The following is an 11,536-nucleotide window of genomic DNA, read 5'->3' as shown; positions in this document are numbered from 1 at the left end:
CATCACACACATACCCATAGCTAGTCCCTCATGTTTTATTTCTCATCCTTTAGTGCCTGCAGATAGTAAAACACCTGCAAAATACCTTCAGGTCTTGTTCTTCAGCCTATTTGTTGTCAGTGTGGACCAAAGAGGACTGAGATCATACCTCCTTTTCAGGGCTTTGTTAGGGAGTACTCAAGGGATCAACATCTGTGGGAGGGAGGGAAGGATGGGTCAACAGAGAAGTTGAGCTGGGGTGCAGATCCAGTAGAAGCCTCCCATAACAACCCTGCAGGGAATGACCACCAGGACAGGAAGCCCTTCAGAACGGTTGGGGGCTGGTGAGAGAGGGCTGAGTCCTTTCAAGCCTGCATCACTGTTCTTGGGTATGGCCAGGAGTGAGGGAGCATGGCTTCCAGGGAGGGAAGTGACTCCCTTAAGGTGTATAACCCCCAAAGGAGCTGAGAGATGAGGGCTGTCTGCTGGGGCACTCCTAGGAGCTGGAATAAGGGCTTTTATATTCCTGAAGGGGATTTGGATAGCTTATCACACACATTACAGTCCTCAGTGCAATAGAACACCGTAAAACTTGGCAAATAGTATTGAGGAAGGAATTGATATTACCAAAGTACGCTGTCACGTTGCTATGCAACTAAACATTAGGTCTGATGATATTACCCATTTAATTAAATTTCTCCCCCTTTTACGATGACATTTGCCTTCCAGAGGGGTCAATGAAGAACAATTTATTTCACAGAGCAGCCATGCCGTGAATACTGCCATCTAGATACATGGAAAGGACAATTTTAAAATTTGACTGCAAAGAATGGTTAGAAATAAAGGGAAAATAAAATTTTTATTTTCTAGTTTTGTTTAGTTGTTTTAAAGCAAAAAGCAAAAAAAAAAAAAAAGATTGCTCTATAGGTCTGGCAGCAGACAAGGAAGTAGGTACAAGACACCCCTATTTGCTAGTAAGCTATAAGCCTTCAGCTGTCTTCCACCTTTCTTACTAATTCCCTTAGGTCTGTGTCTCTGCATCCTCGGGGGTATGGGTCCCTGAAAACAGTTCAGTTCTGAGTCAGTATACTCTTGGGGCCAACAACTAACTAGTGCTGTATGAGTCATCTCTCTTCCTTGTTTATAGTCCTTGATGGTTCCTTATTGCCAATAGAATGAAGTTTAGATCCCTTAACATGGCCTCCCAGGGCCTGCAGGGTCTGGCTTGTGCCTTCATGGGGCTGTGCTCCAGGCATGCCCTTCTACTTTCAGATCCTGGAACATTCTTGGCTCTTCCCAGTTCTGCCTTTGCTCATTTCCCACCCCCCTGGAGCACTCCTCCCTTCCCTTTTCCAAAGCACTAACTTTTGGCAACCGTGCATTACCTTGTAGCTGTCTATTGTCCATATCAAGTCAAAGATTCTGACAGCCTAATCCTAAATGCAGCTTATATTTAAATAAACAGTGGTCCAGTGGTCCAAAAGTAACTAAAAGCATTTTCATCTTTACTGCAATCCTTTTACTGCAATAGAAAATTCCCGAGTGAGCCCACAATCTGAACACTCAGCAAAACATCTTTAAAAATCCTTTTCCTTTTTTTATTTTTATTTTTTAATTTATTTTAATTTTTAAAATATTTATTTTTTTTGAGAGAGAGAGAGAGAGAGAGAGAACATGCATGTGCATACATGCAAGCAAGCAGAAGAAGAGCAGAGAGAATCTTAAGCAGGCTCCACACCCAGCCAGAACCTGATGCATGGCTTGATCTCAAGACCACAAGACCATGATCTGAGCCAAAATCAAGGGTCAGATGCTTAATCAACTGAGCCACTCAGATGTCCCCCCACATCCTTTCTCTTTCTATCTTAGTTCCATTATTTCCTCCATGCTCCAAAACTTTTTCTATAAACCCTCCAAATCGAACCAGAAGATGTTCTTTCCTTGTTTCCTTCTGTGATGATATAATTCTTCCTAGAAGGCCCAATGGAGGTGAAATCATTGTGCATATTAATATGTTCTTTGATCCCAGTCATACTGTGTATTTGTACCCACTACTAGACCTTGTGATGAAAAGGGTCATTTCACATAGGCGCATAGCCAGGTTACCTTTAATTTTTCTCTCCCTTTTTTCTCTTTCTCCTTAGGGAGGGGACCCTACCACACTAGACTTTGTGATGAAAAGGATCATTTCAGTCTTATTCCTAGAACTTGAGACTATGCCTGGCACATAATATGTCCTCCCTAAACACTTGTGGAATGAGTAAGAACATATTGTTGTTTTTTTGTTTTGTTTTGTTTTTGTTTTTCCCAGGCTAAACTTCTTTCTTCAAAAGATAAAAGACATAGACTGGGGAATTTAGGAAGATATTTGAAGTAGAAAATCTGATCATATAAGATTAGAAGGTCAAGAGAACTGTCTAAACACTCGGTGGTACTAATGGTACTGAATGGCTCTCACAGTTGATACGGTAAATACGTAGAAAACATATAGTATTTACTATATGTTAGAAACTTTTTAAAAACTTTAAATCCAAGTTGGTTAGCATATAGTATAATAATGATTTCAGGACTAGAATTTAGTGATTCATCACTTACATATAACACCCAGTGCTCCTCTCAACAAGTGCCCTCCCTAATGCCCATCACCCATTTACCCCATCCCCTACCCACCTCCCCTCCAGCAACCCTCAGTTTGTTCTCTGTATATAAGAGTCTCTTATGGTTTGTCTCCCTCTCTGTTTTTATCTTAACTTTGCTTCCCTTCCTCTAGGTTCATCTGTTTTGTTTCTTAAATTCCACATATAAGTGACATCATATGATATTTGTCTTTCTCTGACTGACTTACTTCACTTAGCATGATACACTCTAGTTCCATCCACGTAGTTGCAAATGGCAAGATTTTATTCAAGTTTTTAAGGACTTTGCATAAATTTGCATATATTCATTCATTGCACCCTTATGAAGTAGGAAACATGCTATAGAAGAGAAAACTAAGGCCCAGAGAGGTTGAATTTGCTCTGGGTTACACAGCTGCTAAGTGACTCTGTTAGCATTTGAATCAAGTGGTCTAGCTCTCTAGCTGGTGCTCCTCATCACTTCTCTGTATTTATTCTTTGCTATATATACAAAATAAAACTTGTCATGGAATTTGAAATGGAATGTTTGTATATGGATGGGATGTATAATGCCTTGGGATGGGGATTATATTTTTAAAAAAATTATATTAAAAAAAATTTTTTTAATGTTTATTTATTTTTGAGACAGAGACACAGCGTGAACAGGGGAGGGAAGAGAGAGAGGGAGACACAGAATCTGAAACAGGCTCCAGGCTCTGAGCGGTCAGCACAGAGCCTGATGCGGGGCTTGAACCCACCAACTGTGATATCATGACCTGAGCCGAAGTCAGACGCTCAACCAACTGGGCCACCCAGGCACCCCGAGATTGTATTTTTAAATGAGTGGTTTAATACCTGGAGTGATAAAAGTTAATTTTTCTAAGGTACTTTAGCTATCTGTTCTTCAGAGTGTATCTGGAGAATATAAAAATAATACTAGCCAGTTACAAAAGGTTATATATCATTCATTTATATGAAATGTCAGAATAGGCCAATCTATAGAGACAGAAAGTAGATTAGTAGTTGTTTAGGGTTGGGGGGGTACTGGTTGTGAGGACAGGAGGGTGATAGCTAAAGGGTTTGGGGTTTCTTTTTGAGGTAATGAAAATGTCCCAAAATTGACTGCTGATTTACATGTCTATTAAGATACTAAAAACCACTGAAATTTATAGTTAAAACAGGTGAATTGTATAGTATATAAATCATATTTCAATTAAGCTGTTATTAAAAAAAAAACAAACTCTTTCTTATAAACCTTGTCCTTAACATGAGGACTATGTGTGAATTTCAAAAGGACACTTTATGATCCTCCTACAAGATGGTCACTTACTCTTCTCCATACTCACTGACATTTGCAATTTCTCCAAGACATTTTAAAAAGGTACTTATAGCAAAAGTAATTTTGTTACTTGGCAGATTCACATTTCATGTTGATCAGCCACTTCAGGCAGGAATGAACTGTAGGAAAATTACCTTTAGGACTTAAAAATGGTCATTTCAAATGAAATTTTATTTCAAATATTTTAGGGGTGTTTATTCTCAGAATATTCTTGTTAAATATCAAATTAATTTTATTTTTTTTTAACATTTACTTTTGAGAGAGACAGAGCACAAGTTGGGGAGGGGCAGAGAGAGAGAGAGGGAGACACAGAATCTGAAGCAGGCTCTAGGCTCCAAGCTGTCAACACAGAGCTTGATGTAGGGCTCAACTCACAAACCAAATCAGACGCTTAACTGAGTGAGCCACCCAGGCACCCCTGAAATTAATTTTCTAATAAAATTTTGTTTTGGAATAATTTGGGGCAAGGGAGAGAGAGAGAATCCCAAGCAGACTCCATACTCAGCACAGAGCCTGACACAGTGCTCGATCTCATGACCCTAGGATCATGACCTGAGCTTAAGAGTGGGACGCTTAACCAACTGAGCCACCCAGGTGCCCCTGAAGTAATTTTAGATATACAAGAAAGTTGCAAAGATTATCTTTCCAAAGTAGAGCATTCCCAGTTTCTGTTTCCCCTAATGTCACCATCTTACATCAACATGATACATTTGTCAAAATTATGAAACCAACACTGGTACATTGCTATTAACTAAACTGCAGACTTCATGTGGATTTCACCAGTTATTTCATTAAGGTCCTTGTTCTGCTTGAGATTCTGGTCTAGGATATCACACTGCAGTCATGTCTCCTTAGTCTCCTCTGTGGTCTGTGACAGTTTTTCAAGCTTTCCTTGTTTTACACAACCTTGGCAATTTTGAGGAATAGTGGTCAGATGTTTTGTAGAATTTTCCTCAATTTGAAAACAAATCTGATGTTTCTCTCATGATTAGGCTAAGACTTGGGGTTTGGAGGAATACTATACTAGTAACTGGCCTTCTTATCACATTGTATGGAGGGTCCATGATATCCATGTGATTTATCAGTGATGATGTCAACCTCCATCACTGGGGTAAGGTCATGTTTGCCAGGTTTCTCCACTGGGAAGTTAATATCTCTCCCTTTCCATACTCTGTTCTTTGGAAGCAAGTCACTAAGTACACCCTACCTACCCAAATTATTCTTTTTTTATTTTAATTTTTTTAACGTTTATTTATTTTTGAGAGACAGAGAAAGACAGAGCACACGTGGTGGAGGAGCAGGGGGAGACACAGAGTCTGAAGCAGGCTCCAGGCTCCGAGCTGTCAGCACACAGCCTGATGTGGGGCTTGAACCCACAAACCGTGAGATCATGACCTGAGCCAAAGTCAGATGCTTAACTAACTGAGTCACCCAGAAGCCCCCCAAATTATTCTTAAATGTAAAAATTATTCCTATTTTATATGTTTCAAATGTAATTCCACTTGTAAGATTTTCAAAGATTATTACAATTGACAAGGATTCTCTTTTTCTTAGTCTCTCAATCTAAACTTTAAATTTTTAAGATTCTAGTGCTTTGGAAAGGTAGATATTCTAAATTAAATGTATAAGATAGTGTGAATGCTGCTTTCCAAGAGGTGAAATGTGAGTTTGTATAGTTTTTTCTAAATAATTATCTTTTTAAAGATGTCAGTGAGAAAACACTGTAAAAGCATCTCAAATTTTGTGTCAGAGGACAATATTTTTTACAATCTTACATTAGAAAGCTCTTTCTAAAATATGACACAGGGGCTCCTGTGTGGCTCAGTCAGTTAAGTGTCTGAACCTTGATTTCAGCTCAGATCATGATCTCACCATTAGTGAGCTTGAGCCCCACATCAGGCTCTGCACTGACAGATACTGCTTGGGATTCTCTCTCTCTCTCCCTCTTTCTCTCTCTCTCTCTCTCTCAAAAATAAATTTAAAAATTAGGAAACAAAATAAAATATGACACAAAACCTAGAAGCCTTAAAGGAAAAGATTAAGAAAAGATTAAAAGATTAACAAAAAGGTAAAGAAAAGACTATATTAAAATTTTAAAATTCCTCATAGAAAATAAATGTGTAAATAAAGACAATCTACACATGACTATAAGCCAATAGTAGAATCAACAATTCAATAGAAACACTGCAAAGGATACAAATAGAGAATTCAGAGATAAAGGAATATAAATGTCTTATTACCATGTGGAAAGATGCTCCAATCTGATTCAAAATAAAATAAATACATATTAAAACCACAATCTGATCCCATTCTTATCCTATTAGATTGGGAAAAGCACAAAAGATTAATAATACATGGCACTGGCAATGTGATAGAGAAATAGGTCCCATCTCACATTGTTAATGGGAATATAAATTGATCCAACAATTTTTGGTTGGCAATTTGGCAAACATCTGTCAAAAATGTAAATGTGTATATCTTTTCACTAGTGATTCCATTTTTAGGAGTTTCTCTAACAAATATACTTGTATATACATATGTACAAAGACACACAAAAAAACTGTTCTTTACAGCATTGTTCATAATAGTGAGAAACTAGAAACCAGCTAAATGTTTACCAGTAGGGAACAGCTAAATATAGTATAAAACAACCACATAATAGGAGATTATGCAGCCATTTAAAAAAGAGATTTCTGTGAGTTGATATGGACTCTTTTTATAAGATGTATTAGATGTATTAATAACTGAAAGAGTCAGTGTGAAGAATGGCATATATGGTATTCATAGTATATAAAATAATAAAAAAGAGGTATAGATTTTATGAACTTTCTATATAACCACATATGTATTCCTTGTGCTGGAATGTATTCCTTATGTGTCTGGAATGATACATAATAAACTATAAATAATAGTTGCCTTTGGGGAGGAAATTGGGAGATTAGGGAGGTGAAGTGGGAAGGAGAGTTACCTTTCACTGTCTTTTTTAAATTATTCAACTTATTTTTTAAAAATGTTTAATGTTCATTTTTGAGAGAGAGAGAGAGACAGAGCACGAGTGGGGGAGGGGCAGAGAGAGAGGGAGACACACAATACTAAGCAGGCTCTAGGCTTGGAGCTGTCAGCACAGAGCTCTACATGGGGCTCAAACCCACAGACCCATGAGATCATGACCTGAGCCGAAGTCGGGTGATTAACCAACTGAGCCACCCAGGTGCCCCTCAACATATTTTTTTAAACATATACAGTATTTTTCTTTGTCATTTGAAGTTCTAGATAACCAATAAATAAATATCACATATTAAGTGTATGTATAACATAGATTAAACTTTATCACTTAGAATTTCCAAAATTTTTAACTTTGTTTTCTTGAAATAAATTATGCTTCTGGAAATCACTTTCCAGAACTACGGGAGGGGATGGGAAAGCTTAACTGATGCCCAAATTCTTTGTTGTGATCTAGCAAAGGAAAAGTTGTAATAAATATACTAACCCCTCTGCTACCATTTTCTGGAACAATTCTGAGCCCTGGATTATTTTTCTTTCTGTGAGTTGCTTGGCTTTTCCACTAGGGGCAACAGTTATGTTTGTGATGGGTTAGGTGGAGGGGACACTTGGGTAGTTTGCTGTCTTAATGACAAATACAGAAGGAAAATCAACAACTCTCTTAACAGCTCAGTTCTCCATACTGCAGGCTCAACAGTACCCTTCTGGTTTCATTATACTGTGTTTGTTAATTAGATCCAGTTTAGCTCCAAAGGCATTGGTTGTTATTCAAATCCATATAACACTTCTGTGGTGAAAAACAGCCTCCTTGCAAAGAGGCTTCTTGGCTTCATAAAACTGTTTTGCTTTAGTAGGATTTTCACTTATATGAATTTTGGATTTTTTCCTAAGGGGTATCACTTTGTGCTATACTGGCCAAAATCACTTTTTATGATTAGGCCAGTTTCCTTTTTCTCATTGTAATGGGGTGAATTGTGTCCCTCCAAAAAAGATGTTAACCCCATAGTTCAGAATACAGCTTTATATGAACATAAGACTTTCCAGAAATAATCAAGTTAAAGTGAGGTTGCCTCAAACAGATCCTCCCCCAGCACCTTCAGAAGGGGCCTGGCCCTGCTGATACACTGCATTTGGACGGCTAGGCTCCAGAAATGTGACACAATAAGTTTCTGTTATTCTAAGCCAGCTTTAACTCAGTTTATGGCTGTCCCGGCAAACCAATACACTCAGAATGGGGACTATTAGGACACAAGTAAAAAAGCCCCAGTTCAAAATAGCTGAGGCCTTCTCCAGTTTTTTCCTATACTAGGAAACGCCCCCGGGGAATGTGAATTCTGATTGTAGCATTCAGTCTGAAAAGAGTAAACTACATTTTCAATTCAGGTTGTGTTTCCACAACATTCCTAGGAAGAAAGGCTAAAAATATCACTTTTCTCTGGGAAGACTAATCTACCTTTTAGTTACATTTCCCAGGAGGTTTTGAACCTTCTTATGCAAGTAGTTTCTTCTTCCCCTCTTTCAAAACTCACTTTCAGAACTTGTCTGAAGACTCACTTCCGCATCGGTCCTTCCAGTCTAACTCTTTCAGAATACAGTCACTTGGCAACACTCATGAATGCTCTACGTTGTCAAGTTTAGCCTCCTGACCTAACAAACCTATTTCTCACTGGGCATTGAAGCATTAGCACTTAAATTAGAATATGTGTATATTATTTTTCTTTAAATGGTAAAGTCTTTGAAGGAGGGATCTTTCAGTAAGTGCTAATAAACATAATGGTTAAAGTGTATAGAGTACTTACTCTGCCTGTGAATCTGGGAAAGGATACACACACACACACACACACACACACACACACACACACACACTTATTCATTAAGAACACAGAGCCAGGAATTCATCACAGGTTGTACTGACTCTATAGTCCCAGCTCTGGGAATCATACTCAATAAAGATGGCCTGTTAAGCCACATCTGACTAATCCAGCAGTGAGTTCATCTGTCTTGCTCACTGATTTATCCCCAGTGTCTAGAAGAGTGTCAGCACACGGCAGGTACACTATTCATACTTTTGTTGCAGGAGTTGTTGGTACCTCCATACAAGTATAGCTATGCTATAGAAATAGAAGCAATCATACGGGAAGAAACCTCTCTACTCCTATTAGTAGGCTGAACTGTCTAAAATTGCCTATATTCAGAATTTTCAACCTACAGAGGTGACAGTTTCATACAGTTTAATATCATACAATTGCTAAAAGGACTTAAAGTTGATAAAAGGCTCAGCTTTTTGCTGCTTGATTTGTTTTTAAAAAAGATTTGTTTGCTTCATGTCAGAAAGCCTCAGATTCCTGCTGTAGCCCTTTGTTTCTGCCCAGGACGGTGCGTTACTGTGTTTCTTTCACTATGTATTCCTGGCCTGAGTGGCTGTCTGATGTTGCAACACTTTGTTTCAGTAGGCATGATTAAAGTTCTTTTTCCATGAAAGGCCACTGATGCTTGGGACTGGAGGTGTAGCTTCTCCCAGAATCCATTATTTACCATGTCTCAAAAATTTGAAGTCCAGGAACCAGATTTCTAAGTCCTTCTCCCTCAGTGATCTGCTTTGTGGCCTAGATCAAGCCACCTTCGCAATCTCGGTTTCTGTCTTGATAAAGTATGTCTGAGGCAGTGCACATGTCTGTCCAAAGAGTCCTGAGAGCCATATTATTTGATCCTATCTCCACTGTGTGGCATGTCCTGAATTGATCCTCTGATTTTCTTATCCCCTCTTCAGTGTCCTCTTTGTGAATTTCCCAACTCATTTGAGCTCGGAAAGGTATAGTTACCTTGCTGTGTGAGGTGGAAGGAAGGGCCTGAGTCACTAACTGCCATCTATGGTTTTCACCCATCTCCCTCTGTTCAGCCATGTCCTACCTTTAAACCCTCAACCTACAAAGTGACATTCCACCTCACTTGCTTGTCAGTAGATTCTCTGCAGGCTCGCAGGATGTCACTCTCCAATCTGTAAAAGTCACTTTCCACCATTTCACTTCCACTTGCCTTTTTCTACAAATGTGTTGGTCTCATATCTGTTCCATTGTCTCCTGTTCCATTCTCTTCAGCCTCGTGAGTTTATAATTTGCCTATTTGTTTTAAATTCATTTACTCTCCTTTTAGTGGGGCTTCAGGAGAGAGAAGAAATAAAGACATGTGTTCAATCTGTGCATAGATCAAAAGTCATTGAAACATATTTTTTAAAATAATAGCCCTGCAAGGTATGGATTAGTAGGCTTGTTTTACAGATAAAGACACCAAGTCTCAGACAGATTCAGTAAATTGCCTGAGAACTCACAGCTAAGTACCAGAGCTGTGATTCATACCTATGTTTAATTGAGTCTAAAGCCCGTGCGTGCCCTTTAGCAGTACAGAATCCTACCTGCCATAGTTACCTGAAGAGAAGTCAGATGACCACTATTAGGGCCAGTCCTAAGAAGACACATGATTCAAGTCATGCAAGATCGAGACCACCCTGAAGTGCCTTCCAACTCTGGTTGTATTGTTTCCTTTTGCTTTGATAATCAAAGCAAATGGGTGACAGAGATATTTTTAAGCAAACATAATTGACTTAATATCATTTTAGCTGGAACATTAAATAGTGCTCAATTAAAATCCTGGGAGAGAGACATAAGGAAGAAAACTGAACTGAGTAATGCATAGTACCTAATTATAAATCTGTCTACAGATACAATTAGCCCATGGTCATATACAAGGAAGAAAATGTATGTTTAGATGACTCCATGGTGAAGCCTTTACTTAAGTGCCCTGTATCATAAAGCATGCTGATAGCATTCAGCCAAACCCACTGAAGGAATGAATTATATACCACTTGTTTATATTTTAAGATTCACAGTTGGCAAGCATTATTGCACATGTGATCATCTTGCTTATATTAAAATGATGCAATGGAAAATATAAGATGTAATACTTGAAGTGTTCCAGAGGAAAAAAAGCTGGGGGCAGAAATGGTGGTCACAGGGACTCCAATAATGAAAAGGTGAATGCTGTATCTTTCAGGAGTACACATACTTATACATAATATAAGCTCTTATATGACTTTACTCAGATGTTAATAAGAATAAGTTAATCAGTTAACAACTTATTGTTATATCACAATTAAAGGACAAGAAAAATGAAGAGTAAGAAAAAACAAGAAAGTATGATATGAATCTTTAAGTATATTGCAATATGTCTGAGGCTAACCAAAAAAGAGGCTAATCTCAGTAAATGAGAAGAGAACAATTCAAGAGTCTATAGGTTTGTTCTAACTTTTGGGAAGACTCAAATTTATACAAGTCCTTAAAAGTCAGATCCAGGAACTTAGACTTTTCCTCTAATTAATTTTATTATACATTTTTTATTGTAAAAATAATTAAGAAAATATAAACCAGGGGGTACTTGGGTGGCTCAATCAGTTAAGTGTTTGACTCTTGCTTTTGGCTCAGGTCATGATCTCATGGTTCATGGCTTCGAGTTCCTTGTCAGCCTCTGCCCTGGCAGCAAGGAGCCTGCTTGGGATTTTCTCTCTCCCTCTCTCTCTGCCCCTCCCCCACTCATGCTGCCTCTG

General features: G+C 38.3%; 1 long non-coding RNA gene across 1 annotated transcript in view; it reads right to left on the bottom strand.

Moving 5' to 3' along the window:
• The window catches only part of LOC128316211 (uncharacterized), a 108,352-nt gene that overhangs the window by 4,225 nt on the left and 92,591 nt on the right, over positions 1 to 11,536 (bottom strand). The window lies entirely within an intron of this gene.

This window comes from Acinonyx jubatus, chromosome A1 (genome assembly GCF_027475565.1).
Source record: "Acinonyx jubatus isolate Ajub_Pintada_27869175 chromosome A1, VMU_Ajub_asm_v1.0, whole genome shotgun sequence".
NCBI lineage: Eukaryota > Metazoa > Chordata > Mammalia > Carnivora > Felidae > Acinonyx > Acinonyx jubatus.
The sequence above is the reverse complement of the archived record's forward strand: the minus strand, read 5'-3'. Positions and strand labels throughout refer to the sequence as shown.